Source organism: Cnephaeus nilssonii, assembly GCF_951640355.1.
Source record: "Cnephaeus nilssonii genome assembly, chromosome: 2".
Taxonomy (NCBI): domain Eukaryota; kingdom Metazoa; phylum Chordata; class Mammalia; order Chiroptera; family Vespertilionidae; genus Cnephaeus; species Cnephaeus nilssonii.
In genome coordinates this window covers 42,133,064-42,152,837 of record NC_137073.1, presented here as the reverse complement: position 1 = coordinate 42,152,837, position 19,774 = coordinate 42,133,064, and the positions used below count along the sequence as shown (strand labels likewise).

The window sequence follows — 19,774 nt, the reverse complement described above, 5'->3', positions numbered from 1 at the left end:
CCTCGGGCCGCCGCCGCCCCCGCGCGGGGGTCCCTGCGCGCTCTCCCCCCCCCCCCCCCCCGGCCCAGAGGAAGGGCTGCGCCCTGGGGCGGTTGTCAAGGAAACGGGCACCTCCCGCCCGCCGTCCGGGTGCCGCGGTTCCGTCCCTCGTACCTCCCTGCCCCGCGCCGGGTGTGGGAGCCAGAAGCCCGGGCGTCAGTCGGGTCCCCGGACACGGCGCTGCCCTGCGCCCGCCGCCCGGCCTCCGGAGCCCGGCTGGGCTGCGTCCCTCGGCGAGCCGGCTGCTCCCCCTGCCCGGACACTGGGGGCTTCGCGGCGGGTGGATGTGGGCTTCCAAGTCCTGTGGGTTTCATTCGGAGGGAGATGCTAATTTTTAAAAACAATCATTTGCTGTTATTAGCCAAAGTGAACACAGGAGATGCTTTTAGATGGTTTCCAAAGTTCCCCCCCCCCCTCGTTCTGTGCCATGAAATGGCTAAATCGGACACTTAATGAGCACCTGTCCCATACCTAGGACTGTGCGCTCTGAGGAGTGAGAACCAGGGCCCCTGCCCGCCAGAGGGGAGGAGTGGGCGGGAGGGCGGGGACCGGGGCCTGGGACCTTTGGCTAACAAGTTTAGTAAGCAAAGCGTAGGTGGTTGGTTTCCCAATGGATGTAGACATCTTTTTCCAGACAGTCAGTGCTAGAGGGAAAAGTGCCTCTGGCTGGGTAGACCCTGGAAGAATTTATTTCCAGTTGTTAAAGAACTGGAGGGCTTTGGAGCAGGTTCCAGAGGGCAGTCTGAGAGTTCAGGTTGTTCTTTTATTCACTACTAGTTCACTCACTTGCTAAACACCTGTTACACTGATTGAGCCGCCAAGTATTTTGACCTCTCCTCTTCTACAAGTTACCGGTTTTGGTGACCGCCTGTTGGGTACCTGGTATTTTCATAGGAAGGATTAAAATCATTCTCTCCAAGGAATTTTTAGAATTAGGAGTCCTGTGGTGATTGAAAAAAAAAAAAAATCCAGGGAGCATGTGAGTGTTTAGAATTGAGTAGACTATTGGTCCAGTGTCCCAAAACAAGTTGGGCTCTGTGGTGGTCATTATTTTTATAGATAATGCTTTCCCAGGAATTAACATGTGGTTAAATATTCGGTAGCTTCCTTTAAAAGGGGTGGGAGTTGAACTTAAATTTGAACTGTTCGAAGCTTTTTCCCGAGGCCTGAAACCTTGGCTGTCTTTCATGTTTCCAGCTATCTCACCGCGCCCACATGCATCAGCAAGTCAGGAGGGCGCACCCCCTTTGGGGCATTCTCTAAGGGCCTGAAGATAAGGCTGCTCTGGGGGCACGTTGGTCTTCAGTTGAAGGTGTTCTCAGTAGTCTGAGCTACAAGTTAATGACCTCCCCAAATAAGCACTTCTGAGTAGGTTAAAATTAAGGTTTATTGGTTATTATTGATTTTCTTCTGTTGGAGGATCTGTGTTTTCCTCCCAAATCTTCAAATACCTTTTTATTACCTGCATTATTGCCAGGAACGTGCCAGACTCCAGGTTGTAAACTAAACTGATTTCAAAGGCCCCCCCCCTTTTTTTTTGTAAACTTGTTAGTTTGAAGATTGCATATGTGATGAGAGTTTGTGTGCTTAAAAAAAAAAAATCCTAACTTATTTAGCTTGGTAACCATATTGTTAAGATACCACCTGCAAGTGATAATTGTCCTTTGTGAGTTTGTGAAGCAGCTTTTAGATACTTTGTTCCCTGTGAGCAACTATCTTATACTTGTACAACAGCTTATTCATTCAGCAGATGTTAACTGGGTATCTGGTAGCATGTCTCTTGTAGGTGTTGGGAACAGCCATGCATAACAAACAGTTCATCTTTTAAAAAACAGCAACTCAGAACTTAAAAAGATTTCCGTTTCCTAAACAAGAAGTTGGTGAAATAACGTATACGTTAGTATACAAATAACTTTTTACATTGGTGATTATGTTTGTGTATTAATTTTAAGAAGTATATCGCATTCTTACAAATTCAGTGTCCTGTGCCCTCGGGGATAATAAGCAGGAGCGCTCTCTTAGTGACTTTTCTCCTTGTGCTGTGACAACATATGCTGCTTCTTCCTTTGGATAAATGGCAAGATTTGACGTAACCCATCCTCCACCCGTGGATCTCTTTCGGTGTCAGGAGGGATAGGTCTGTCTCCTCCTCGCTAGGCGGCCAGGGACCCTGCGCAGATGGAACGCACCGTAGTGTGCTTATCCAGGTCTCTGTGTGTGGTGTTGCCATTTGTTTCTGATTTTTGACAGCTGTGTCAGATGTTGAACTAAGACATCCCTGTGCATGCTTTTTACGCCTCCTGCTAGGAGTTCTGTAGAACATTAACTGGAAGTGGTGCTGCTGGGCCTATCTTTTCGTAAATATTGCTCAGTTGTTATTCAGAAAGTTTATACAAAGTTCTGCTCGATGTACAACGTAATTTACATTAAAGAGTGAATCTTTTACCCTTTTAACATGTAAACATTACTGTGAGCCTGCACTGTGCGGGGGGGGGGGGGGGGAATTGAAAGATTGGAGTATGTTGTTTCTGCCCTTAGGGCTTCCCAGCCCATTGGATGGGCAAGGTAGGGAAGGGTTAGGGTTAGGTAGGGAAGGGTTAGGGTTAGATAGGGAAGGGTTAGGGTTAGATAGGGAAGGGTTAGGGTTAGGTAGGGAAGGGTTAGCGTTAGATAGGGAAGGGTTAGGGTTAGATAGGGAAGGGTTAGCGTTAGATAGGGAAGGGTTAGGGTTAGATAGGGAAGGGTTAGGGTTAGATAGGGAAGGGTTAGCGTTAGATAGGGAAGGGTTAGGGTTAGATAGGGAAGGGTTAGGGTTAGGTAGGGAAGGGTTAGGGTTAGATAGGGAAGGGTTAGGGTTAGATAGGGAAGGGTTAGGGTTAGATAGGGAAGGGTTAGCGTTAGATAGGGAAGGGTTAGGGTTAGATAGGGAAGGGTTAGGGTTAGATAGGGAAGGGTTAGCGTTAGATAGGGAAGGGTTAGGGTTAGATAGGGAAGGGTTAGCGTTAGATAGGGAAGGGTTAGGGTTAGATAGGGAAGGGTTAGGGTTAGGTAGGGAAGGGTTAGGGTTAGATAGGGAAGGGTTAGGGTTAGATAGGGAAGGGTTAGGGTTAGATAGGGAAGGGTTAGCGTTAGATAGGGAAGGGTTAGGGTTAGATAGGGAAGGGTTAGGGTTAGGTAGGGAAGGGTTAGGGTTAGATAGGGAAGGGTTAGGGTTAGGTAGGGAAGGGTTAGGGTTAGATAGGGAAGGGTTAGGGTTAGATAGGGAAGGGTTAGGGTTAGGTAGGGAAGGGTTAGGGTTAGGTAGGGAAGGGTTAGCGTTAGATAGGGAAGGGTTAGGGTTAGGTAGGGAAGGGTTAGGGTTAGGTAGGGAAGGGTTAGGGTTAGATAGGGAAGGGTTAGGGTTAGGTAGGGAAGGGTTAGGGTTAGGTAGGGAAGGGTTAGGGTTAGATAGGGAAGGGTTAGGGTTAGGTAGGGAAGGGTTAGGGTTAGGTAGGGAAGGGTTAGGGTTAGGTAGGGAAGGGTTAGGGTTAGGTAGGGAAGGGTTAGGGTTAGGTAGGGAAGGGTTAGGGTTAGATAGGGAAGGCTTAGGGTTAGGTAGGGAAGGGTTAGGGTTAGGTAGGGAAGGGTTAGGGTTAGATAGGGAAGGGTTAGGGTTAGGTAGGGAAGGGTTAGGGTTAGGTAGGGAAGGGTTAGGGTTAGGCAGGGAAGGGTTAGGTAGGAAGGGTTAGGTAGGGAAGGGTTAGGTAGGGAAGGGTTAGGGTTAGGTAGGGAAGGGTTAGGTTAGGTAGGGAAGGGTTAGGTAGGAAGGGTTAGGTAAGGAAGGGTTAGGTAGGGAAGGGTTAGGGTTAGAGAGAGAAGGGTTAGGTAAGGAAGGGTTTGAGTTAGGTAGGAAGGGTTAGGGTTAGGTAGGGAAGGGTTAGGTAGGGAAGGGTTAGGTAAGGAAGGGTTAGGTAGGGAAGGGTTAGGTAAGGAAGGGTTAGGGTTAGAGAGAGAAGGGTTAGGTAGGGAAAGGTTAGAGAGAGAAGGGTTAGGTAGGGAAAGTTAGAGAAGGGTTAGGTAGGGAAGGGTTAGAGAGAGAAGGGTGGGGAAGGGAAGAGTTAGGAAGGAAGAGGGCAAATGGGCTCTGCCTCAGGGTGTTGTGCTGAGGGGTGGGGATGGAGGGTGCTGAGGAATGCTGACTTGAAATCTGATTAGGTTTTTGCTGGGCTTGTGAATTACAAAGAAGAAGTGCAGGGCAGATTCTCATCTCAGCAGAAAGGCATTTCGAACTCCCAGAGTCTCCAAAAACAAAGGCAACTTCTAAATCCTTTTAGTTTACAAAGAAACAATAGAGGATATTGTAACAAAATGCCGATGAAGTCAAATATTACTTCATGCGGAGGTTATTCTCTCCACACCAAGCTCCCCAGCCCCCACCCCCAGTTTATTTCTTTAGTATCTGTTTCCCTGCTCGGCTTTGAGCACCTCGAAACTAGGACAGTGTCTGTCCCCACTGCTGTGCCCTGGTGCAGGGCCTGTCACACAGCAAGAATGAGACCTGCCTGCCAACAAGTAGTGAATGATCGAGTCTGATAGAAGGAAACCAGAGGACAGGGTAATCCCTGGCAGAGGGGTGGGAGGGACCAGCTCACTGGCCTGAGGGCTACAGAGGAGGATGGACTTCACCCTCAGACAGTGGGAAGTCACGGGGGAGTTTTAAGGAAGGAAGTAACATGACGAGCTTTGCATTTAGAAAGATGACCCTAAAGCATTAATCATTTAAGAGAAGTTTGCAAAACTTCTGAGAGAAGAGGATGAGAGCCTGAGCTAAGGCAACTTGGGAAGGAAAGGGGGTGACTGCAAGCATGTGAGACAGCAGGGTGACTCCCATGGGTGTGTGTACCGGAGACCAAATAAGAACTGAAGTTTGTGTGTGTGTGTGTGTGGGGGGGGTGGGGGGGGGTGGCGGGGAGGAGGAGGAGGGGACGTATTTCACCTGGGACCTGTTGAGTTTTTCATGGTGGGTGAGGCCATTTGATTTTAGAGTTCAGGATGTATAAGCTCTAGGGGTCCACTCAGCATAAAAGATGAAAAAGTGTACAAGTTGATGTTGTTCCCAGGAAGAGCAGGTGGAGTGAGGAAAGGGAGGACTGCAGGTAAAACCTGGAACTTGCATGAGCAAAGAATTATTCGTAGAGCATCTAGAGGGAGAAGTGTGAGGCGGGAGGTGTGAGGCCGGAGGAGAAGAAATGGCAGACACTTTACAAGAAGGAAGGAGCTCGATGTGGCTGAGCGGTCTCGTTAGGTGAGGATGGAGAACCACCAGTTGGAGGAGAGTCCTAGGTGCCCTTACAGGCTAGTGTTTTCCATTTTCAGACACACTGATGGTTAAAAACAACGAAACTGCAATTACTACTTCGGTAACAACACAAAAGTTTGAATATATTAGATATTATTTTCCATAGTGGTAAAAATTAAGGCATTGAATGAAGTAGTTTTTCAGGTTTGTTTTAACTGTGTTGTGCTTAAGTGAATGTATCTTTCTTGGGAACTGTACTCTTACTGATTACTTGATGTATCATGCTTTTCAATACATAAGGCAGCTTCATGGATGCATGATCGTAATATTGAGATATATGCAGGGATCATTATTGTTTTCATATTTTATGGATTAAAATACAAAAATAGAACAATATTGTGAGCCCCCATTTACTTACTCATTTCTCACCTTCAGTATGTCACAATTTTTATTTTATTCACCACTCCTCGTTTTTCCATTTAAAAAAAAATTCTGGAATATTTTAAAGCAAATCCAAAGTATAATTTCTCCTGCGAATATTTCACTATGGCTATCTAACAGGTAAAGATTTCTTAAACATAACCAAAATGAAAATTTACCACAAAATTAGCAATGCCTTTATCTTGTTACTGGTCCAAAGTCTGTGTGCCGGATGCATCAAAAGGCTAAAACTCAAAATGTCAGAGTTGGAGTGAGGAAAAGTTTATTGATCAAGAAGGCTCAAACCAAGAGGTGGAGAGACCTAATCCTAAAATCCAGTTTAAGAAGGTACAGACTTCAGGCTTCTTTTATGTCAAGGGAAGGGAAAGTGGGAGGGACTGTTTGTATAAAAACTCAAGCCCCAAGCAGAAGTCTTCTCCTGATGAGCATGTCTAACCCAGGAACTACTACCCGAAGGTCATGGGAACAACTCAGGCTTAAACAAGATAGAGTCACAGAGACCAAGCACTTCCCTGTTACAATATAATCTCAATGCTAGTTGTTTTTGTTGTTCTTAACATTACCGCAATGCAGATATTGCCTTGGAATTAACAATGACCTGCAAGAAGTATTATTATTGCCATTTCACATTTGTGAGAATGAGAGTGGGAGGTTGAGGTAGGGGGCCTGGCTCCCTGAGAGTGGCCCTCCTCTCTCTGTTTGCTTTCATCCTCAGAGTAGCTTCCACCAGGTGAAAAAATGGTAACAAGCTGCAGATTAAAAAACAATTTTTTTGTTTGTATTATGACATCTAGAGGAAGAGAGGAAGGACATTTCCCCCCAGAAGCTCTGAACAAGTGCATCTCTCTTCATCTCTCATTATCTCAGGTTGGTTTCTCAACTGAGCCTGCCCCCAGGGGAATCCTGCGTGCTGATTGGCCGAGGCCAGGGCGAGGTGAACCAATCACCATGGCAAGGATAGGCTAACCAGAGAGAGTTAAAACAGTTAGAGGGCATCTGGGAGCTGGGAAGGACAGTCATTCCTGCCACCTAGCTCCACAGACACCACAGTGGGAGAAGGTCAGAAGGACAGTGAGAGCACAATGTCCACAACAGCACCTTTCAGTCACCCTTTGTGGGCTCTGCGATGAAGGAGCCCTTTGTGTAGCAAACACAAAGCTGGCGCGCTGCCTCACTCACGGTAAGCACACAGCATAATGAACATGGCATTCATGCGGAGTGATTAGATCTAACATTTGTAAGCTATGTTGCTTAAGGACAAGAAATACAGTTTGAAAATATTCCTGAACATTAACACACAGAATACTCCATTCCCTTAAAAATCGAAATAGGTACAAGAGGATTGGATTTTGTGCAAAGATGGTGCTTAGAAATTTGGGGACAGAAGTGAATGTGTTTTCATTGAGCTAGAAATACATTTTAATCTTTTTTCCCCCCCCCAGTAGTTTTTACTTTGTAATGGATCCATTCTTTTAATATAAACTTTTAATTTTGAAATAATTTTAGATTTTCAGAACAACTGCATGGTTGGTCATGAGGGTTCCTATACACCCTTCTCCCAGTTTCCCCATTGTTAACATGACGCATTACCATTGTAATGTCACAACAAGGAAACCAGCATGGTACATTACCATTCACTGAGCTCCAGACTGTGTTGGAGTTTCACCAGTTTTTCCACTAATGCCCTTTTTCTGTCCCCGGATCTGGTCCAGGATACCACATTGCATTGTTTCCTCTGCTTTGATGTGAGTTGGTCCAAATCATAGCACACTGTCGCAAAAGTGAGGCAAGTGTGTGGTTAGAAATGAACCTGTGCAGATCAAATGAAATATTGTTTACCTCAGGTGCTTCCTGGGTAAGATTTGCCAGTTGGCAAACGCCTAGTGATGTTATTCCGCCCGTTCATGGCAGACGCTGACACAGCCTCCAGGTGAAGGGCACAGGCTATGAACTCATGCTGTCTGCATTCAAGTCTGGCTTTAAACCTTTCGCCCCAAGTCTGACTTGGACAAGCTCCTTAATCTCCTATGTCTTGTTTTCCTCAGCTGTAAAAGGGGAGAGAATGCTAGTACCTACCTTATAGGGTGGGTTGAGAATTAAATGTGATTATTTTTGCAAAGCACAAGGAATGGTATCTCTGGCTATGTTCTTGATTGCGTCTTATTATTCTGAGTAGGGACTGCCTTGAAGTTTAATTTTCTTAGAGCTCTTTAATGTGAAATAATAATGTAAACAGAAGTCCAGAAATACTTATTTTATGCTATTTAAAATAAACTCTTCCCAAATACTTTGAAGTACTTCAGAAGTAGCAGTTACCTATAACCAACTGATCTTATTACAACTTTCAAGTTGTATATATCAACCTGTGTATTCAGGTTCAGTTTTTTTAAGCCTATTTGCTACATTTTTTTCCCCTTCAAAATCATAAAGGCTATTGCACATACGTACATGATTAGGAAATAGTGTTACAGACGGCGTAGAGATACATATTTCACCTTCTCTACTCTCTTCCATTCCCCACTGCTTCCCTCTACAGCAGTGGTTCTCAACCTTCCTAATGCCGCGACCCTTTAATCCAGTTCCTCATGTTGCGGTGACCCCCAACCATAAAATTATTTTTGTTGCTACTTCATAACTGTAATTTTGCTACTGTGATGAATCATAATGTAAATATCTGTGTTTTCTGATGGTCTTAGGCTCTACAGCAGCGCGGCTGTAGAGCCTAAGACCATCAGAAAACACAGATATTTACATTATGATTCATCACAGTAGCAAAATTACAGTTATGAAGTAGCAACAAAAATAATTTTATGGTTGGGGGTCACCGCAACATGAGGAACTGGATTAAAGGGTCGCGGCATTAGGAAGGTTGAGAACCACTGTCCTATGGTAACTTGGTGGCCACAGGTAAGCATTAAGACTCTATGAAGGCCCAATGGCAGGCCAAGAGCTGTTTCTCTGAGGAGAGTCGCCGTCCACAGAGGATGGCAGGGCTTTGCTCTGGAATCCTAAGGACCTGCCGTGTGATTCACCATAGATTCTGCCAAAGGCTCCAAACAGCACCCTGTCTGCACTGCCTCTGCAAGCACCATCGATTGAGCTGCTGGTCCCCGTGGCAGAGCAGCTTGCGCAGCAGCCCGGACCTGTTGCAGGGCCTTCTCTCGTTAGGGGCCCAACGCAAAAGAAACGAGCAGCTTTTCTAGTCACTCGGTAAAGGGGCTGGAGTAGCACCCCGAATATATTGCCTCCAAAATCCCAAGAGGGACACCCCATTATGGAGGGCAGTTTGCTTTACTTGGTCTGAAGGTTTAGATATTAATCTCACCAAAAAATACCTCATAGAAACACCCAGGATGTTTCTTTTTTTTATTTTTTTTTTATTTTATTGATTTTTTTTTACAGAGAGGAAGGGAGAGGGATAGAGAGTTAGAAACTTCGATGAGAGAGAAACATAGATCAGCTGCCTCCTGCACACTCCCTACTGGGGATGTGCCCACAACCAAGGTACATGCCCTTGACCGGAATCAAACCTGGGACCTTTCAATCCGCAGGCCGACGCTCTATCCACTGAGCCAAACCGGTTTCGGCCACCCAGGATGTTTCATCAAATATCTGGCTACCCCATGGTAACATTAACCATCACACATCCTTCTAAAAGTGAAACATACATTTTATCCATAAGTAAACATTGTAGTTTTTCTCCCTTTTGTTTTAGTTCAGATGAACATAACTTATAAAACAAGCTTTTATATTTTATTTGATATTTACTTGAGACTGTGTTTGGTTCTTCCTGAAGTTGGAAGTTTTTTTACTTTTGGCTGCACACCTATGGAAAATTTGTGTCTCCATTAAAAAAAATTATTGATTGATTTTATTTTTTAAATTTATCTTTGTTGTTGAAAGTATTACAAATGTCCCCTCTTTTCCCATTGACTCCTCCCCAGGCCTTCACCACACTATTATTTGTTAGAAGAAGGAAAGGAGGGAGAGAGGAAGGAAGGGAGGGAGGGAGGAAGAGAGAGAGTGCCCGTGAGAGAGATCTGTTGTTCCATTTATTGATACAATCATTGGTTGATTCTTGTATGTGCCCTGACCAGGGATCGCACCCACAACCTTGGCATATCAGGACAACGTTCTAACAACTGAACTACCCAGCCAGGGTGATGTGTCTCCATTTTTAAAAAGTGATCATAGTGCAGGGAATAAAAGTTGATAGAAAAGCTCCGTTTTCCTTGTTTATTAGTGAACAATTAGATCTCATTGTCAGTAAAAATTGATGGCTGCAGCTTCCAAACTATTGAGCCTGTGCTAATAAATGCAACAGTTGTTCATAATTTGGTGGTAAATGACCTTTAAGTGTAGATGTTTACAGAAGCTGTCCTTGGGGAACAATTTAACTTCCAAATGACACCCATGAGTACTTGTTATCATTTAAATATGCTTCCTTTTGTCAATAATAGAATAACAAATACTGGTTAGATTTCTAATGTTGATTCAGATACCAGGAAACCTGCTGTATAAATTAGTGTACACTTGATTTATATTGACCAAAATTTTTTTACATTGCTGTGTTACAGGTCAAGGTGACATGCATTTAAATGCATTCTAGACCAGAGGTCAGACTTGACTGACATGAATGCTTACGCTGGTTTTAATTAACTTTTAAATATTATCCTAAAATTCCTTCTCAAGCACCAATTATTAGGAAGAGGATTGAAATGAATTTAGGACATTAGTGGAGACCTTATTTTAAAAATCGATACTCTTGATCTTTCCCATAAAAATTACTGGAGTAAATTATTGCTACACTTTATCTTATAATTTGTATGGAAATCAGATCCGCTTTTTCCATGATAGACTCTGAATTCATTGTCTGTGGGTTTTCCATTGATGGTTTTGCAGAAATAATCTGAGATAGCATTAAGGAAAGCAAAGTAATGAACAAAGTCTTACCTACTACAGAAAGTACTTTGTCAAGCAAATGCATTTTCTCGGTACTATGAACTTTTCCACTGATGATGCATGTGGAAGGAGGGAGGTTTGCAGGATGAGGATGTGGATTAGATTTGCCGGCCATTCATTAGTAACCCAGAGTAGTATATGTTTTAGGGAAGCCTTAGTCAACATCTGATTTGCCTTTTGAGAGAATATCTTCCAAGTGAATGCTGCTTCTTTTACATATTATTATTGGATAAAAATCATTTGCTTTCAGTGTAGAAAATTTCTCATTTGTGCCCCATGTGAGAAGGTCAAACTCAAAAGTTTAGAACTGAAATGTACAAAGATTTTGATTTTTCTCAACCATGAAGATCTTCGTTGTCAGTCAAAAAGTGTGCTTTGCGGGGGAGGGCTATAAGGGGTCAATGGGAAAAAAAAGGGACATACGTAATACTTTCAACAATAAAGATATTTTTTTTTAAGTGTGCCTTGGATTCCATATGAACTGTTATCCATGTAAACAAAGCTACCTTCCAGAGTGGAAAAGACACCAACTTGACCATCTTCCGACGGCAGATACCTAGGAAGTCCGTTAGTTTCAGCCACACTGTGCTTCCTTAGCCTGTAGCTTTGTGCCTACGTTTCACGCACCCAAAATAGCATCGACCCCTATTGTCCACGAGGGCAAAAGAAGTGGCAGTGTTGAAAATGCTAATAAGAGAAGGGGAAGTGGAGATGATAAAAATTGAAAGTGATGAGAGAATGACAAATGTTGCTTGTGTGTGTGAGATGAATCATTCAATAGTGGGAATGAATCTGAAGGACAGAGGGGAGAGTCATGCAGCCTTTCCTGTAAGTGGACATGGCACTTAAGAGGTGACTGACAAATGGAAGATTTTGGGGTGTCAGCACCAACTTCGGGAGCCCGGTGCTAAGAGAGAAGGCAGGGAGAATGGGAAAAAGACTAATCGTTGATGTGATGGTACGGCCGGTGGATGGAACACTGTCCAAATGAAGGCTTTGGCTTCCAGTGCAAATGACTGGCTGCTAAAGCTGTGGTGCTCAGACACGGCTGCACCCTGGAATCACCCAGAGATCTTTACAATCCACGATGCCTGGATCCCGCCCTTGGAGAGCCTGGAGGTTCCAGGATACGACTTGAGCATCAGAATTGTTAAAGGCTCCCGGGTGATTCTATTAAGCAGTCCAAGTTGAGAACTGAACTAAAGATGTCCCCAAGAAGCTTATAGAGATCATTTGCCCCAACACATCTGTGGTTCTTGGGAGCGATAAAAAAAAATACCAATTTTCAGGCTCTATCCCCAGAGGTTCTAATGTAATTAGGGCTCAGGCTTTGGTATGGTTTAAAAACTCTCCAGGTGGTTTTGATTTGTACCTCAGCCTGAAAACTGAGGGATGGGAAGCTTACCCTCTTTTGAAAAAGATGCCCTGTACAGTGGACATTTAGCATGAAGGTAGGGGCTTCAGCTTTGATTTAAAGCGTTAGAGCAGGTCCGGGTGAGGCTGTGGGCCCCTGGATCCGGGTGAAGCCGTGCCCCTGGGTCCGGCCGAGACCAAACCAGAGGGAGTCGGACCTGCATTACCACCATTTGTCCACCATCCAGATCTGAGGGGTCAGTACCGACATGTACTCATAAGGAATTGGTGGACATTGATATTGGATCTCAAAAGAACTGTTGGTCCAGAAAGAAACTCACTACAGACTGATTCATTTGCCTGTCAGCATAACTATTATTGCTCGTCGCTCATTCAATTCTTATAAGTATATCTCTAGTGACACATGATTTCGCTCATCTAGGGGAGGTGATGAACAACATAGACTGAGGAACAAGAACAGAACCAGAAACAAGGAGGCATCGATCGGACTATCGGGCCTCGGAGGGAGGATAGGGGAGGGTGGGGGGAAGGGGGAGAGATCAACCAAAGGTCTTGTGTGCATGCATATGAGCCTAACCAATGGTTGAGTTCAACAGGGGGTTGGGGCATCCGTGGGGAGGGGTGTGGGATGGGTATGGGGGGATGAGGACAAATATGTGACACCTTGATCAATAAAGAAATTTAAAAAATAAATAAATAAATAAATAAATAAATAAGCTAGTCACACACACACAAAAAAAATATGTACACATATAATACCTTAATAAAAAAATTGAAAAAAAATAAATAAATAAAGCGTTAGAGCAGCTGTGGGGAACGTCTGGTCTGAGAAATCATTTGGTCTGGCCCTGCCAAGGCATTAGGGGTGAGTTAATTACATGTTTGACCAAATAGAGCAGGCTAAATTTTTTTATTTTTTTTTAGCCTGTCCCTGGCAAGTTTCTCCAGGTCTTTATTCCAGACCTTCTTTTTATTTTTTTTAATATATTTTTTTATTGTTTAAAGTATTACATATATTAGTACATATATCTCCTTTTTTCCCCCCATTGACCTTCCCCCAGCCTCCCTTACCCCCTGTCGCATGCCCTCATCCCACCCCCCCACCCAGTGTCTTGTGTCCATTGGTGTGCTTATATGCATGCATACAAGTCCTATGGTTGATCTCTTTCCCCTCCTCCCCAACACTCCCCAGCCTTCCCGCTATAATTTGACAGTCTGTTCGGTGCTTTACTGCCTCTGCATCTACCTTTTTATTCATCAGGTTATAATGTTCTTTATTTTCCATAAATGAGTGAGATCATGTGGTATTTTTCTTTCATTGCCTGGCTTATTTCACTTAACATAATGCTCTCCAGGTCCAACCATGCTGTAGAGCAGGCTAATTTTTAAGGTGATACTTTTGTATGGCCCGCAAATCCTATACAACAAAGAGGTAATATGCAAATTGACCATCACACCCTCACAAGATGGCTGCCTACGACCAGGCTGGCAGGGAGTTAGTGAGGGACGACCAAACGACTGAACAAGCAGGCTGCGTGGGGCAACCAGGCTGTGTGGGGCAACCAGGCCAGCGGGGGGGCCGTGAGGGGTGACCAGGCTGGCAGGGAAGGCAGTTGGGGCGACCAGGTCGGCAGGGGGAGCAGTGAGGGGTGACCAGGCCAGTAGAGGGGAGCAGTTGGGGGTGACCAGGCTGGCAGGGGGGGCAGTTGGGGGTAACCAGGCTGGCAGGGGGGGCAGTTAGGGGCGACCAGGCCAGCAGAGGGTGCAGTAAGAGGCAACCAGGCCAGCGGGGGGGGGGGGTGCAGTTGTGGGCGACCAGGCTGGCAGGGGGCACAGTAAGAGGCGACCAGGCTGGTGGGGGGGGGGGCAGTTAGGGGTGACCAAGCCGGCGGGGGGGGGGGTGCAGTTGGAGGTGACCAGGACAGCAGGGCAGGCAGTTGGTGGTGATTAGACTGGCAGGGGGGGCAGTGAAGGGGGACTAGGCAGTGACGGGGGGCGCAGTTGGGGGCAACCAGGCCGGCAGAGGGGGTCAGTTGGGGGCAACCAGGCCAGCAAGGGGGGGCAGTAAGGGGTGACCAGGCCAGCGTGGGGGGGGGCAGTTAAGGCGACCAGACTGGCAGGGGGAGCAGTTAGGGATGACCAGGCAGGCAGGCAGGCAGGTGAGTGATTAGGAGCCAGCAGTCCAGGATTTTGAGAGGGATGTCCGACTGCTGGTTTAGGCCTGATCCCCGGGATCCGGTCTAATCCGGCAGTCAGACATCCCCCGAGGGGTCCCAGATTGGAGAGGGTGCAGGCTGGGCTGAGGGGACCTTCCCCCCCCCCCCGCCCCCTCCCCACACCATGCACTAATTTCGTGCACTAGGCCTCTAGTGATGTTATAAATATCCAAATGGCCCTTGGCAGAAAAAAGATTCCCAACCCCTGCTTTAAAGGATCGGTGCACATTCTGATTCAGCAAAAGCGCACCTAAAACTGAGCGCCAAAACCACACTTGCGTCTATAGATCCATAAACAAATGAACTTAAAGAAGGCTTTCTGCCCTCAGCCTCTTTGAGGAACTTCTCCGGAGTGTCGTAACTTAAGCTTCGGAGCTAGGCACGTGGTTCCACATTCTTGCAAGTCACTAGTTTCCTTGAACCTCACGTCCCTAAAGTGCCTACCTCCGTTTCTCACAAGGATCCAATGTAGGTCCCGAGCCCGTAGGAAGAACTCCCTATGCGGGAAAGCTGTTGCTATTTTGAATACTTCTCATTAAGTTGTTGCCAGTAGGGGTTAATATGCCCTAGTATATTTTACCTTCCTTTCATCCAGAATGAAAATTTTTCTTTTTTTCTCATCTTTGAATACTTCAGTATTTAATTCACCACTTTAACTGAATTCTCTTTCAAAGCAGTGCTTCCCTTGCAGAGTTTTCCAATTAGAGAATGAAATCTGAAGTGCCCTGGTCCCTCAAATGCAAGAACAAACGAAGAACGTTGGTTGTGTGGTTAAATAAGCCGTCGCTGAGAACCGTGCTTTATTGGTCAGAGTGCTTGGATGAAATTCCCCTTGTTTCGCTTTGCTTTGGATTCCCAACTGTTCGCAGGCAAAACTGTGAATTCGTTTCCTGCTTTCTGCAGATAAGAGAAGGTGTTTTGAGAAGCAGCCAGAAGAGTAGGGCTGCATTTGTAAATGTTTTAGTGTGTGGCTCTGGCCTGGCACTGGGCTGGGGCCAGTTCCCACCCAGACCTATTTTGGTGTGTTTTGCTGTGGGCAGAAGTAGGACTTTGACTCCTGACTCATCGGAGCTCGGGGTTAGCCAGGTTCAGAGGAGGCCAGCGTTAACAAACGTCGGTTTAACCCCGAGCGTTGTTTTTGAAGCTGCTGCCATGGCCCAGGCGTGTCCCTTCAGTGGGTTCTGGGCCTAGGAGGTTCTTTGGGGCTCATCTTTCTGGGGCTCAGATCATCTAAGCCTCTGGCTGGAGAGGCTGGCGGGCTTTTCCATTGGAAGTTTAGCTCAGAATTTATGTGATTTGCTGTGAGCACGTTCTCATGCTGAGTGCTCTGTGGGGCCTGAGGAGGGCGCTGGCGGGGTGAGCCAGGCAGGGCCTGTAAGAGGTGGCAGGGGAGGTCCGGTGTGAGGCACAACTTTATCAGCTTCAGTATTTACACATATTCATTTATTCAACCAGTAGCTCTTGATGACCTGCAGTGTACCACGCACGTCCTGGGTCCTGGGGATGCAGCACCTCCAGCAGTTTTCTTTCCAAGACCCTCAAGACAGTCCAGATTTCTCTCTCATAGGGATTCTTCCTGTTGGTGAACACAGCACACACTAGAGTCAGCTAATCCTGTATGGCTTTGTGGAGCGCTAAACGTATAAATATGGTTATGTTAGCAAGCTTTAATATGAGTAAACTGTTAACCTCAGTTTCCTTATCTTTAAAATGGGCTGTCTGTAGTATCTAACCCATAAGGTCATTGCCCGGGTCAGGTGATATAATGCATGTGAAATGCACTGCCATGGAAAAAGGTGACCCAGAGCCCAGAGAGCCCACATGGTAAGACTTCATTTTTATGGGGGAAAAGTGCCTATGTCTTCTGGATTGCCCAGGCAAATACATAGGCACTTCTAAAGAAGTCTCCTTTTGATTCTTTGCCATCGTTTGCTTGAGGCATGTGCATCTAGGAGAGTGCACAGAGCAGAAGGCACCTGGCTGGAAGGTGCTCCAGACCTGGGTTCTCACCTGCACGTGCCTCCTCACACCTCGGTCCCCGCCTTTGTAAGACAGCAGAATGCTAGCACCGAGAGTTGTGAGGCTGAAAACGGAATTGAGATCATCAATGAAAAGCACCTCGTACTGCTCGGGGAATGTACTGAAAACACAGTTGCTGTTGTTTTCCGGGACCTGAAAAGCCGGAGGATATTGGCAGGTTCTCTTGATAAGCAAGCTGGGCACGAAAGCACTCATTTCGCCTCTTCTTGTGTCATCTCTGCCTCCGACCCGGGCAGCCCGCTCTCCTGCTCAGAGCCACCTGCCCAGGGCCCGGGGTCTCCTGGGTTGACACCGCAGGAGGAAGGGGCCCGCGGGTTCTGCTGCGGAGGGTGGGCGGAAGCCTGCTGTGATTCTGATGCTGTGAGCGGCCTTTTGCTGTGCAGTTATTCTGCCCTGGACAGATGCCAGCTGCCCCGGGGCCAGGATCTCACTTAACCCACTCGGGTCCCAAGGCCTCAGGCCTCGGTTCTGCCCGAGTGGTCTGGGGGAGAGAGGGGGCCAAGCTCGTGCCCGATGGGGATGTTCCTGGGCGTGCAAGGGATTGGAAAGTAACATTTGAAACGGGTACCCAGTTCATTGGGGGTTAATTTAGGCAACCGAAGTTATCCAGGATTGTTATTAATACTGGAGAGGAACTTGAAACAGAAACTTGGTACAAAGGATGGTCCAGTACAATGAGTTTTGGCAATTCAAGGAAGTGTTTTGTAATGTGTTGAGTCAAAATATAGCCATAAAGAAATGGATATGGAAGGGCCAGAAACTGGCTTATTAAATAATGCTGGTTAGATGTGACTTAAAACTTGGTGCGTGTGTTTTACTATTAGATTATGTGAAAGTTGGATTGCATTACTCCGGTTTGACCTGTCCAGTGTTGGCTTCTGTTGGCGGCCCCAGGGCGGTGTAGGAGCGTTCGCTGTCGGAAGCACTGTGGCGCTATGAACTGTCCTCCCGAATGTCTGTGGACCGTTGTGTAGCTAAGCCTTTATAAACAGTTATACTGATTTTCCTCAAGGGGTATCCAGACTGTTCTTTTTTTTTTTTTTAAATATATTTTATTGATTTTTTACAGAGAGGAAGAGAGAGGGATAGAGAGTTAGAAACATCGATCAGCTGCCTCTTGCACACCCCCTACTGGGGATGTGCCCGCAACCAAGGTACATGCCCTTGACCGGAATCAAACCTGGGACCCTTGAGTCTGCAGGCCGACGCTCTATCCACTGAGCCAAACCGGTTTCGGCCAGACTGTTCTTAAAATGAATGTGGGTGGACGCCACTATAAGTTGGCTATGGTGCTGTCATTTTGAAGGAGTAAAAATTAGAATTGTAAAAAAATTTTACCATTTTGTAGATTTGGAGGGTTTCTTAAAAGCAACATTTACTTTACGTTGGAGATATGTTCATTTTTTACTGGCCATATCTCATGGCATCAGTTTATCAAAATGAAAACATATTACTCTTTGAAAGCACCTCGGCGTATTTTGAAGTGATCACGTGCTTAATTAATAGATTTGTAACATTGTAAGATAGTTAATTTAAAGGATAGTTCCATAAAAGTTGGGTGGAGATTATCAAGAGCAGTGCCGTCGAACCTCTTTGCTCTTAGTCTAGCATGCAAAGGCAGCAAAGCATTGATCTGTTATGAAGTAGCATCATTAGTCAGTGTAGCTTCCTACGTCAAGTCTTTGCATGCCTGGTTGGTGCCGGCTCCGGGCAATTGACGGCTCTAAGGCGTGGTTCGAGCCCTCACGGAGCTCGCGGTTTAGCTGTGCGCCGACCGGCACAGTATCCACGAAGCAACAAGGCATGCTTTGTGGTAGGACATAGCAAAACAGCAGGTTGTGTGGAATTGAGATTTGGAGAAGGAGATCAGTAAAGTATCTGGGAGACGTCTTGCAAGAAGTTGTGCTTAAGGTGCCTTGTGAAGCCTAAGTAGGATTCAGATAAGTAGATGGAAAGGATAGGGCTTTGGTGAGGGAACTCAACTCCCCAAAAGAAAGAAAGATGTGGGTGAGCGTCATATGGTGGAGACGGGACGAGAGCAGTGGCCAGTGTGCAGTGGTGGGCAGAGAATGGCATATGTTGGGCACATGGGCCACATTGCAGAGCGCCCCACGGGGGACCCCCGGACCCCCTGTGTTCTGTCTGCTCCTGGAGGGTGGGCAGCAGCCAGGGAGTGGGGACAGGAGGGCACATTCTCGCAGGTGGGATGTCTGAGTTGCTTTGGGCGGATGGGTGCCGAGGAGAGAAGGCCCATCGCTGGCATCAGGGAAGGGTGATCAGAAACTGAAATCTGATAACTTTGTGCAGAAATCAACAGGATGGCATAGCATGTTTTTGAACAGCAAAGTGTCATGACAATGGGAAATCATGTTGATTAAACTTAGCTTGGTGTACAGGTGCCAAAGGGGGAGTGATTGGAATCCTCTGTGGGACTGTTGCTGTGGCCCAGGCTAGGCTAAGGGGATGCAGAAATGACCAGGAGGAAGGTCTGGACTGGACAGTGGCATAGGGCTGACATGCGAGGTCCTGAACAGAACATCAGTGGGCTTTAGAAACTGTCTGGAATTGGCAGCTAATAGAAAAGGATGAACGAAACAATAAAATTAAGTGCCCTCCATCTCATCTCTACTTAGCTCTAGGCACTTCCTGCCGTTCATGCCTGAGCTGCTCCCGGCCCTCAGTTGCGGGAGGATTGGGGTTCCCATGACTCTGAGTCTCGTCCCTGGGCCCGCAGGAAGCCTATCCTGCTCCCCGTCTCCGAGCTAGTTAGCTGTGTTTCCCCTTCCCGAACCAGTTCTGGTTTCACTTCCGCCTAGTAGCCAGTGGTGAGATTTTTCACTTTTGCCCAAGAGTTTTCTTCTGATTCCCTCATCTTCAAGCCTGTAAGCCAGTGAGTGCTGGCTTCCACGTGGAAAGCTGGCTCCCACATGTGGCTGGAGGTCACTCTGTTCAGATGATGCTTGAGACTCAACCTGATTCTGGCTTTTCCTGGACAGGAACGTTGGGTTGAAGGGACCGTACAACAGAATGATGGCTGACCAGGGAGGATCAGGAACAGCCAGCTGCACTGAGCCACATCTGCCTTGAGCAAAAGAATTCCTAGATAATAAGAGAGCATCCTCCTTGGGATCAGGGTGGGAGAATGGGGTGGGGTCTTTGCTGCTTCCGATAATTCTATTTCTTCGCTCCCTAGGACCTGGTTGGTGTTCAGTTCCATTGAAGCATGTGGGGAGGCGAGGCACTGGGTGGTTAGGGGGCCCAGCAGGGTTCTGGAGAGGGCAGAGAAGGCGGAACAAGGTGGAGAAAGGGCCTGTGGAGAGGAGAACCTTTGAGGAGCAGTTTGGGGTTGGGAAGGGAATGGAAGTCAGACTGCAGTGAAGTAGGGAGCTGGACAGAGTGAGGAAGAGGAGTGTGGGCCCAGCCA

General features: G+C 46.6%; 1 protein-coding gene across 2 annotated transcripts in view; it reads left to right on the top strand.

The window, feature by feature from the left end:
* The window catches only part of SNX24 (sorting nexin 24), a 137,100-nt gene that overhangs the window by 1,259 nt on the left and 116,067 nt on the right, over window positions 1–19,774 (top strand). The gene's annotated exons all lie outside the window — the stretch shown is intronic.